This window comes from Manacus candei, unplaced genomic scaffold (assembly GCF_025592945.1).
Source record: "Manacus candei isolate 608988 ecotype Guabito, Panama unplaced genomic scaffold, ASM2559294v1 h1tg000014l, whole genome shotgun sequence".
In the NCBI taxonomy this organism is placed as follows: domain Eukaryota; kingdom Metazoa; phylum Chordata; class Aves; order Passeriformes; family Pipridae; genus Manacus; species Manacus candei.
Window position 1 is genome coordinate 39987274 of NW_026138062.1, and position 10813 is coordinate 39998086.

At 38.1% G+C, this 10813-nt stretch overlaps 2 long non-coding RNA genes across 2 annotated transcripts; both read right to left on the reverse strand.

The window, feature by feature from the left end:
* Positions 1-1507: 1507 nt before the first annotated feature.
* On the reverse strand, positions 1508-5485 carry LOC127467676 (uncharacterized). The gene is made up of 3 exons (XR_007903249.1): positions 4931-5485; positions 4584-4704; positions 1508-1565 (listed from the first exon to the last, which is right to left on the reverse strand). It is a non-coding gene; the product is annotated as an uncharacterized LOC127467676 (long non-coding RNA).
* A 1456-nt stretch (positions 5486-6941) lies between these two features.
* On the reverse strand, positions 6942-10338 carry LOC127467675 (uncharacterized). Its single transcript, XR_007903248.1, has 3 exons — positions 10033-10338; positions 8873-8987; positions 6942-7652 (listed from the first exon to the last, which is right to left on the reverse strand). It is a non-coding gene; the product is annotated as an uncharacterized LOC127467675 (long non-coding RNA).
* Positions 10339-10813: the final 475 nt, after the last annotated feature.

Here is a 10813-nt window from a genome sequence, read left to right on the forward strand (position 1 = left end):
GGTGTTGGGTCATGGGTTGGACTTGATGATCTCAGTAGTCTTTTCCAACCTGGTTGATTCTTTGAAAAAGTCTCCCAGCTTGACACTTTTTTCTAGCATCATGAGCATATTCACAGAAAGACACACAGAAAAGTGATAGATGCTAAAGTTTTAGAACACAGTGGTGTTTCTGTGACATCAGCTTAACCTGGGGAACAGCCACAAAAAGATTGCCAAAATCAAGACACCAACAAGATTTAAAAAAAAAAAAAAAATAGTTAGAATTAATATTAAAAAAAAATACCCAAATTGCACTAGTACAGTGTGAAAATTATGAAGAGACATAAACTCCCATGCTTCAAATAGAAGATACAAACTATCTCATTATAGAAAAAGTATTTCAGTATCTAATAAACTAGGCATCACCATCAGTATTGCCATAGGCTGCCCTCCCCTGCCAGCTCTTTTGCAGGCAGGTGTGGCTTGAGAATCAGAATTGGCAAAAAGGGACCCATCACTACATGTCCTCGTAAGAAGTCCCTCTCCAGTTTTCTTGTAGCCCCTTTCAGATACAGGAAGGCTTCTATAAGGTCTCCCTGGAGCCTTCTCCTCTTCTGTCTGAACAATCCCAACTCTCTCAGCCCATCTTCATGGGAGAGGTGCTCCATCCACCCGGTCATCTCCATGACCCTCCTCTGGACCATGTACTTCTTATGTTGGGGGCCCAGGAGCTGAGTACATGTATAGCTTGATTTACACACAATCTATATCAAAAATTGTAAGAAACATACGTGAAACATGTGACCTAGTGTGTTTCATGCACTTTTGTTGATGGTGGAGGATTGGTATATCAGGATATATAACTACATCAATAGTATAGAGGAAAGAGACTCTGAGGGAGAAAGCCTATATTCATACAGTACTGTCAGCAGAATACAGATAGAATTGTCACAACCATACTTTATAACAGATGGTTTAGGCTCTCCTCTGGACTTCTCATGGCTGCAGATCTCTAGCATAAATGCTGTTCCTGACAAACGAAAATGCAAGGCACTTTAAAAGCCCTGTAGCAGCAAGAGAAATCTTAGGATTTCTTAAGAATCTTAGGATGCTTTACCAGGTGGCATGAGAAATCTTAAGATACCATTCAGTGGGAACTAAGAACTGATTGAAAACAGAAAAACCTGATCCTTGAGTGAAGTCACGATTAAGAAGACTGTCACATGCACATGATACAAACACTTTCCACCAGATTTTTCCACATTTCTGAAAAGCCTAGGACTATCAACAAATGGAAGAAAGCATTTTTCACCATGGCTGGTCTGGGTCACAATAAACATAAGTACTCACAGGGATTTCAGTTGGAGTTGGTACCCACTGCAATTGCTTTCCTTCCCTGCCCAGGACTGGAGTCCCTTCCTGGATTTCGTGGATTTAACAGGTTTTGTAATGAGCCACAAAATGCAAACCACATCACAAATCTAGAATTAGCAGAAACTGCAAACCTGAATAAAAAATTACCTGGATTTTTTTTTTAACTTTGGATTAGGACAAAAGTTCAGGCAGTTTCATCTCTACTGCTTTATCTGCAAGCAAATGAAAAGTGATTATCAGTCAAATTGTTCTTGATATTCTATGAACAACTCTGTTCAGTGACAGTTTCCTTGAAAAAAAAAGTAACTTACATTATTTCTTTCCTAGTAAGAAAATGTTTTCTTAGCCAAAAATCCTGAGCAGAGTTCTTTCTATCTACAAATATTAACATTCTTTTATATTGGTTTCTGAAGGATTAGGGACACTTGTTGAAGTCATGGATGGAAGAAGATCAAATATTAATTGGTTGAAATCACAAAAAATTCTGTTATACAAAAAAAGGAAAGAAAACTATACTATATGTTAGTTACAATCTGCATTAACTGGGTTCCTGTTTTGACAGAAATATAACTAATAGATTAATTTACAAGCTGGAATACAAATTGATGGCAAGTGCAATTGCAGTCAGGAGCAACAACAGAGCAGTATTTCACTATCTGACAGCTTATGCTAAATACACTTTGCATTTTAATGCTGTTGCTGCTTGCCTGACTGTTCTTCCCACCCTGTCAGGATGCAGGTAACTTTTCCTGACAAACAACTCTGATGACAAAGCCTGTGGCTCACCATAAGCCATCTTAGGAAAGCTCTTCCAAGCATTGAACTGAGAGGCTAGACCAGCTCAGACCACAGTCTTTCCTCATTTACCAATTCAAGTCTATTTCTTTCCCACAAACACGTAGCAAAGAGTAAAGGGTGGCTGCTTCAACTTCATCTGGAAACCGTGAATAGTTACTTCTGGATTGTGTTTAATCTGTCACTGATCCATCTAGGTAGTGGCAGTTCTGCCTACATACCAAGTCATCGTTGCACTGGTAGATTGAACAGAAACCACAAGGATAGACTGCATTTTAGTTATTAAAAAGACTTGAAAGCAGTCAGATGGTTGAAGGTGCAGAATCAGTTTTATATGTTTGTCAGATAATGCAAACCTTTTGTCTAGTATGTAGATCACCAGAAGTCCAACATTTTTCACAGTACCAGTGAGACTTCTGTGAAATTCTTGGTAATGTTACTAATTTGGAAAAGATCATCATGGACAGAAATGTTTTGAAATCCTGGAATATTCCTCTAAGGTAAAGCAGGATTACCTAGTAACAATGCACGTCTCCCCTTCCCTCCCACCTAATTCCACAAACTTTTGATTTCTCAGTTCCAACTTTGCAAGACACTTTACACACTTAGGTAACAGCCATAGAGCTGGATGCCTAGATGGGCTTTGATATCCAGTGAGACTCTGGACCATTATACCTCCAGACACATATTATCTTGTGGAGATTACCTCCTGGTTCGAATTGTAGATATCTCTGAAAGCAGATGTTTGTATTAAAGCTCCTACCCCATCTGATATACTAACATCTTCAAAGCTAAAGTACAACTACCTTTAACCTGGCTGTGACCCTGAAATTACCTGTGAATCTAGCACTGAAGAGAGAGCATATCACAATGATTAGAAAGCTGAATTTGGTGATGTAAGAAGTAGTTCAGTATTAGGAAAACACTAGGGCAAAAGCTAGACAAAAGGGAACATTGCAATTAAATGACTGTGAAGTGTTAGTTATTGTCACTTTCTTTGGTGTGAGGAGTTTACATTCAGCTTTCTTTCACTGAACACAGCTCTAAGTTAACTGATAGTCAGTTTGCCCTCATTTTCAGCAGCTTTTGCCACCCTAATGCAACGTATTTTGAAATCAGCTTCAGAATTACTAGAAATTCAAACTCCAAGCACTGGTTTTCTCATTCCCTTCCTCTATGTAGGCCTTAGAAATTTCACCAATTAATAGTCCATAACAAGTAAAAGAGTAGCAGCAGACACTGAGATAAGAGGTGAAATGGAGTTTCTTGCATAAGTATTGATCAAAACAAGCCAACCCTGCCTTTCCTTTTCCACACCTTCATTTTAGGGATAACTTGTGCCTCCAGCACCTTTCCTTAGACCACAAATGCTCCAAACCCTCTTTCCCAGCCTCCACACACAAGTGAGCCCTGGTGCTTTCCTTTCTCCTTCCCTACCGCTTCCTCCAAAATACATCCTTCTGCTGCTGCAAAATGTCATTTAACCACAATACAGGCAGGATTCATGGTCTGAGGAAATCCACACACCACCCTGGATGTTATCTCTGCCCTCTTAGCCTGAGCAGTCTATGAAGCTTAATCTGCACCTCCACAAGAGATGGTGCACAATTTTGTGGCAGAGGGCCTGAAGCCTGTGGTCATACTGGAGAGATTATCAAACTTTAAAAGTCAATAAACACAGTTATTCTAAGATTAATTTGCAACTACAGAGTAGCTTGGGTTCATGTGTATATGTTCTGTGAAACATGTTTAAAGAGAGTGGTTTTCTTCAAGGTTCCTGTTAGGCTTGTACACAGACATAAAGGGAAGTGTCTTAAAGAAAACAGCACTGTTAGAGTAAAAAATAAACTACAAACCAAACTCACAATAAATAAATAATTGCACATGTATATTCATATATGCAAAATAAATAAAGGTTAAGAAAAAAAGGAATAAATATGTAATCTGTGCAGCTAATTGCAATATATATTTTCCCTCTGATGGATGGACTGTCAAGTTGTTGCTGAACAGGATGAGTTTGTGCAATTGAAGACATAATTTGTCCCTTAGGGTAATAGCTGTTGTGTGAGGACAAAATCAGGCAGTGCTCTGATTAGACATATTTCAAATTGGCCATTTTTTTGCCCATTAACAGCTGGAGGTAGAAGAAAGTCCTAATTAGTGAGAGTGTTGGAGGTTTTTAAAAATAGAAGTTGGAAGACTTAGTGACTGACTGGATAAATTAGGAATTAAAATTGTGTTGTGTGCTGCCTACTTCTGAATAACCCATGCCATGGGAAATACTCTAAAAGAGGCCTGTAGACAAGCAGTTGTTTGGACCATAATTAAGTATAAACTAGAGCAGATGTTCTTTTCACTTCCCCCTTCCCTTTACCAGGTCCCATGAGAATTGATCCCAAATACTGGGATTACCACAGATTTTAGCAGCGTCCCACCTTGTGGTGCTTCTTACTGCTTAAGATTCAGCTCAGAAACAGCACAGTGGCCATGGAGTTGGATCCATGGACAAAAATGCAACCTCCTTCTTCCCCAAGTCCAAAAATAGCTTTTAATAGACTATGAAGAACCCAAAATGCAGAAAGACGAGGTTTTTAAAAAGACAGAGGAAATAATGATAAAAAATTTGTAAGTTTTGTCTTCCTGTTACCACCCACTCTTATATTTTCTCCCAATTACATTGTTAAAAAAGGACTCTAAAATTCTGGTGTTTATTTATCACCTTAGCAAAGAAGTTAGAGTTACAATGTTTCCCTAATAGCATTGTAATTAATTTCTTGATTACCTGCAAGCATCCTGCTCTAGGAGATACTCAGGCTTGACTGGTGATCTGAGCACTAAGACCTTCCAACATCAGGTATTGGTAATATCAGGGTAAAAGCAAAGTTCTTTTTCTTCCTTTTTAGAACAGTCATTCTATAAAAATATGTCATGATTCATGTAGTTCAATGTTTATTTTATTTCATTTCACAGTAGATAGGGGTTTAGATATTTACTGAGAGATGAAACAGGAGGCTTAGTCCAAGATATAAAGTAGATAAAGAGGGCACAGCAATGTAACTCTTCTGGGATACCAGGAATCCAGTGTCTTCAGTGCCAGTTAAGTTATTTTGGAGCATACAATACAGTTGAAGCTCACAAACCCTCATAATACAACAGGATAACTTCCATTAATTTTGCCAGGAACAGGAGAGGATGAAAACTCAGCTCTTCTCAGGATCAGGTGTGATTTACAACTGAGAGAGAAAAGTCAACTTAGATTAAACAGAAGATGCCCCTACTGCCCTCACTGGATCTACAGAACGGTATTTCTTATGCTTTGAAATTGCATAATTTTCAGTCAGTGCTTTCTTTTTCTTTTCTTTTTCTTTTTCTTTTTCTTTTTCTTTTTCTTTTTCTTTTTCTTTTCCTTTTTCTTTTCCTTTTTCTTTTCCTTTTTCTTTTCCTTTTCCTTTTCCTTTTCCTTTTCCTTTTCCTTTTCCTTTTTCTTTTTCTTTTTCTTTTTCTTTTTCTTTTTCTTTTTCTTTTTCTTTTTCTTTTTCTTTTTCTTTTTCTTTTTCTTTTTCTTTTTCTTTTTCTTTTTCTTTTTCTTTTCCTTTTCCTTTTTCTTTTTCTTTTTCTTTTCCTTTTCCTTTTTCTTTTTCTTTTTCTTTTTCTTTTCCTTTTTCTTTTTCTTTTTCTTTTTCTTTTTCTTTTCCTTTTCCTTTTCCTTTTTCTTTTTCTTTTTCTTTTTCTTTTTCTTTTTCTTTTTCTTTTTCTTTTCCTTTTCCTTTTTCTTTTTCTTTTTCTTTTTCTTTTTCTTTTTCTTTTTCTTTTTCTTTCCCCAGCATGCTATTACCTAGGAGAAAAAATGGAAAATCTGTCCAGAAGTATTACTGGACAGAAAACTTAGCCCATACAGCTTCCAAATGGAGGACTGCCTAGCTTTCAAGACAGTCAATTTAAATAGTTTATAGCAAAATGTTTACGTTAGATACTGTTTTATAGGTTGGCATTTTGAACAGCTTTGTAATTTAGCAAAAAACCTTTACTTACAAGAATTCTAATTTGTGAAGGAGTTGTGGCTTTTTGATGTTACTGAGCTGAGATTTAAATGCACTTTTATCAGACTTTCTCTCTAAATTTCAGAAAAGACAAAGGTCCAATTTTGTATTCCTTATGTTAGGCATCAACTGTTTATGTAAGTGGTCCAGTCAAGAATTAACCAGAATTGGTCATGCATTTTGAAATGTCAGCCATACATTCAATAATAGGAGTGACACATGGACTCTCACAAAGAAAACTTTCCTGCTCCCTCTGCACTAGGAAGGAGGTTTGTGTCCCATTTCCCACACAACAAATTAAGACCATATAGATGAATTGCAGATCTGGCATACACAGGAGTGTAAAGAGAAGAGTTTCAGAGACCTACATTGAAAATTTATGATCTGCTTTGACTAAATCAGCAATATTACAGGTCTAACAGCATTACTTCCAGAAGAACAAGCAGCACTTCTCCAATGCTGCTCAGAGAAGGACCAGGAAGACTAACTTTTACCAAAGCAGTTTAGAGTTAGAAAGTTTCTTTAGTACCAGTCTATTACTGGATAAATAGCACAGCAGGCTAACCAAGTAACCAGGAATTACAGAAAGTTCCCTTCTTTGGATCAAAAAAAAAAAAAAAAAAAAAAAGCAGAATGAAGCCCAAATGTCTATAAAGGTTATGTACACATATTTTTAATTCTTTTCTGAAAACAAAGGTCCTAAGGCAACCTTTCTGCCATCCTATCATCACAGGATGTGTGTCTGAGGTGTTATTCTTTATGATGTCATTACTGTAAAATTTTGTGATTTAATATTTATCCCCACACCAGGAGGAACAGTGAGGCACACCAGTAGGTGGAGGAGCCCCAACCACCTTCTCCAACCTCTGGATACCCATCATTATGGAAAAGGTGGTATCATTATGGGATGCAGAGGATGAATATTTTTGGGTTGTACATGAGTTATAATAAATCTGTTGAAGACTTCAGAATTTAGCATCAGGTCTCAGACATCTCCATTAAAAATGGTTCCTATCATCTTGAATTTATTGTTGTGTCTCCTCCCTGGAATTTATTAACAGCTCACTTTCTCATTAGCCCTCGTGATCTTATCTCAGAGGTTCTGCAGTTTGGTATTTTAATTTGAACTGAGCTACAAGAGCTCTACAATTATAGCAGAAGCTCAGTTTTTGATCAAAAACATATAAAGCAAGCTTCAACCTTTCAGCCTGAAAATATGAATGAAGCAGTTACAGAATTCAGAAAACAATGAAAAGTCCCGAGAATATTTGTTACCTTCTGGAACTTAAAATTTCAGAATCATCCATGAGCTTGGCACACTCGGGACTGGGTGGTACTGTATCTCTCTCTTCACTTGAAGTGTCAAACCTATTCTGAGCATCTGGACATGTTTTTCCTTAAATTGCCAGGAGCTTGTAACCGCTGTCCTGCTGAGAATTGATTCCTCAGCAAAAATCTCTGGTTCTGCATAATGAAAATAGGACAACACCAGAATCCATGGAATAAAATTGCAAGGCTTATAAGCCTATTATTTAAGATTGTTATTCTTTGTGATTGATTATCTATTTACTTAATTAAATAGACCTGCAGTCTTTAGATCACTTAACCTTTCTCTGACACACTGTAGTGCCAACTTCCATTGCTTCCTCAAAGTAATAATTTTGCTCATTTTACCATTCAAATAGCAGTGCTCTGTCTTATATGGGTTTCCAAGTGGGATTCATCCCTGCCTCTAGTGCTTTACAGAAATGTCTTACCAGGCAGTGCTCTTTGGAGCTGTGCGCCTTTTAAATGGCTGCATTTAGGCTAAGCTAAGTAAATCATCTTTGGGTTAATGAGAATTATTTCCACACAGTGTATATGGCACATAACTAGGTAAGGGAATATTTTCAAAGGTACTAAAGACCAGTTAGAGGCATAACATTTTCCCAGAGAAAAGTCATAGACAATTAGATGTCTGACAGACATAGCAGCCATTGAAAATCCTTTTCAATACCATCTTAAATTGTCTTCTAAATTGCCACTTTAGAAGTTCAAAGTATATAGGCAAAGATCTATTTCCCTGTGAGTCAAAATTTAGGTTCAACTAAGCACCTTTTTTATTATTCTCCATATGGGAATACTTGTCACTGTTTACTTCTAAAAATAAATACACCCATCACAGTTTCCTTGAGAACAAGTACATGGGATGAATGTATGAAAATAGTTAACATAATGAACTGCAGCATAAAAGGGGATGCATCTTGCTACTGACTCCTCAAGCCAGAGGTCAAGTATATAAATGGGAAAAACTGAAAACTAAAGACTAGTCATCAAACTAGTCCTTCTGGTTTAGGTACCAGAAGGAGGGACAAAAGAGTTTCCCCTACTGATATGTGACAGAAAGGTAAGCACAAACTGAGCACCAAAAGTTCCTTGACACTGAGAACTAAACTAAAAGTTTTAAGGATTATCTCCCTTTGAGTGTCCTTGTATGTTTTATATAACAAAAGGTGTTAGGCAACAGCCTTTTTTAACAAGATTTATGGTAAATACATAGGTTTATCATGGACATATATCACAAAGTACTCAAGTTTGATATATCCTGAAGTCTGAATAATAATCTAAAAGCCATTATCTTCTTCCAGCTGAAGCGCAGAAGCCAAAGGCAAACTGAAGCTGAGTTGATTTCCACTATAGCTCACCTAGAGCTGGTGGTCTTGCATGACAGATCTGCTCCATTCCTTCTATTTTCAATGCACAGTGCCTCCCTTCATCAAGGCTTCATTCCCCAGAGGGGAACTGTATTGTTTATAATAACTATTGATGACAAAATTATACTTTTGACACTGCTTTCCATGAAGTAAAGCTTCCTGTAAGAATGACCATAATGAATTTTGCTCTTGAACAAGGCACATGTGGCATTGTGGCATGCCAGAACAAGGCATAGCAGGGGCAAGTTCAGTTGTTTTCCCTTCATTAAGCATGTCAGGAAAGTTGGGGACCATTGTTTTAATTAACTATATGACATCTCTGACTGAGCTATCAGTCAGAGATATTCAGCTATTCAACTTTTCCTTGGTCTCACTACTGTAAAGAGATTGCTGGGTTACTGGGTAACTACTGCTGACATCAACACAAAAATGGTGTTTGGTTATTCTCAACCCCAAGAGCCCTCAAAATTTTGAACATCTATGAATATGTATGATTTGGTTCCATTTCTCCTCGTGCATCACTGAGAGAAGTCCTATGGGACCCTATAACTCAAAGGTAGTGAACCTGCCACTCACACCTGTTAAGACTTACTGACAGAGGGGAAAATTGCCTGAGCTGCTGACTTTTGGTCCCCCCAGGGGCACCACCAGAAGGATTGAGCTCAGCTCTGTCTTTATGGTCTGCAGCCAGGAAGGCACTTTTTTCCCTTAACAACCAATGTGAAACTGAAACATGATAACAGGGAGACTCAATGCAAAACACGGACACCAGAATTAGGTGTCTGTATGAGTTGTTTGCCCAGCAGAGCCACATGCTCCATACAGAAAGTGGAGAAGCAATTGGTACAGCCAAGGGTGCCTCAAAGCTCCTCAACATGTCATTTCCAAATTTCTTTGGAGAAAAGTATCAAGTGTAAGTAAGCTTTGCTGGTGTAATATGGTGATAACCTCAGTAGCTCAGCTCTTGCCATGCAATATAAACACCAGGGGTCCTTCACACAATTCAAGGCATCTCAGGTTTCAAACAGAGGGTTGGCTTTTGGATTTTTTAGGCCTTCCTTAGCAACAGGGGTCAGAAATCTAAGGAAGTATTCCATATCATCCTTTAACGTAACACAACACATAAATAAGGCGTAGATAAGGGAGCTCACTCCCTTCTCTCTTCTGGCTGAAGGCGACAGGTCTCTCTGCAGACGTCTTTGCCTGTATAGGCCAGGGCCTGCCTGCTCGGACCTGCCATTACCTCCGCTCCCTTCAGGAGGCGTGGGGAGTTGGTTGGTGCTTTGCACGGTTCTGCTGTCTCATTCAGGGAAGTATTTAATTCATTTTTTTGTATTTATTTCCTTGCTCTCTAATAACGGGATATTTGGAGGATATTTGGGGTGGTTTCTTTAGTGTTTTTTATCCTTTTTTCCCCCTCTCTTTTCCTCCCCCACCCCACCCCGGGAGCTCCCTATTGTGTGTGTAATATATTCAAATTGTATATATAATTGTAAATATATATGTAAATACATGTTTTTTTATATAATTCTGTTTCGTTCCGACTTCGTTTTTTCTGTGGTTCTTTTTTTTTCTCTCGTTTGAGAGAGTGGGAGCAGGGAGGAGACAGCTTGGACTTGGCAAGAGGGAGCCAAGCCAAACTTACACATAATGGCAGAGCTTTGATGAAATAGGATGCTTGCAAAAGGGACAGATAACCTGTTAGCTAGACAGGCAGCAAATTCAAAACTGTACTCACATGGGCACATATGCAGTTCAGGGTGTCGTGGTTTAATCCCAGACAGCAACTCAGCCCCACACAGCTGCTTGCCCACTCCCTCCCAGTGGGATGGGGGAGACAACCAGAAGAAAAAAGTGAGAAAATTTGTGGGTTGAGATAAAAACCAGTTTAATAGGTAAGAGAAGCAAAAGGGAAACAAGGAATTAATTTAC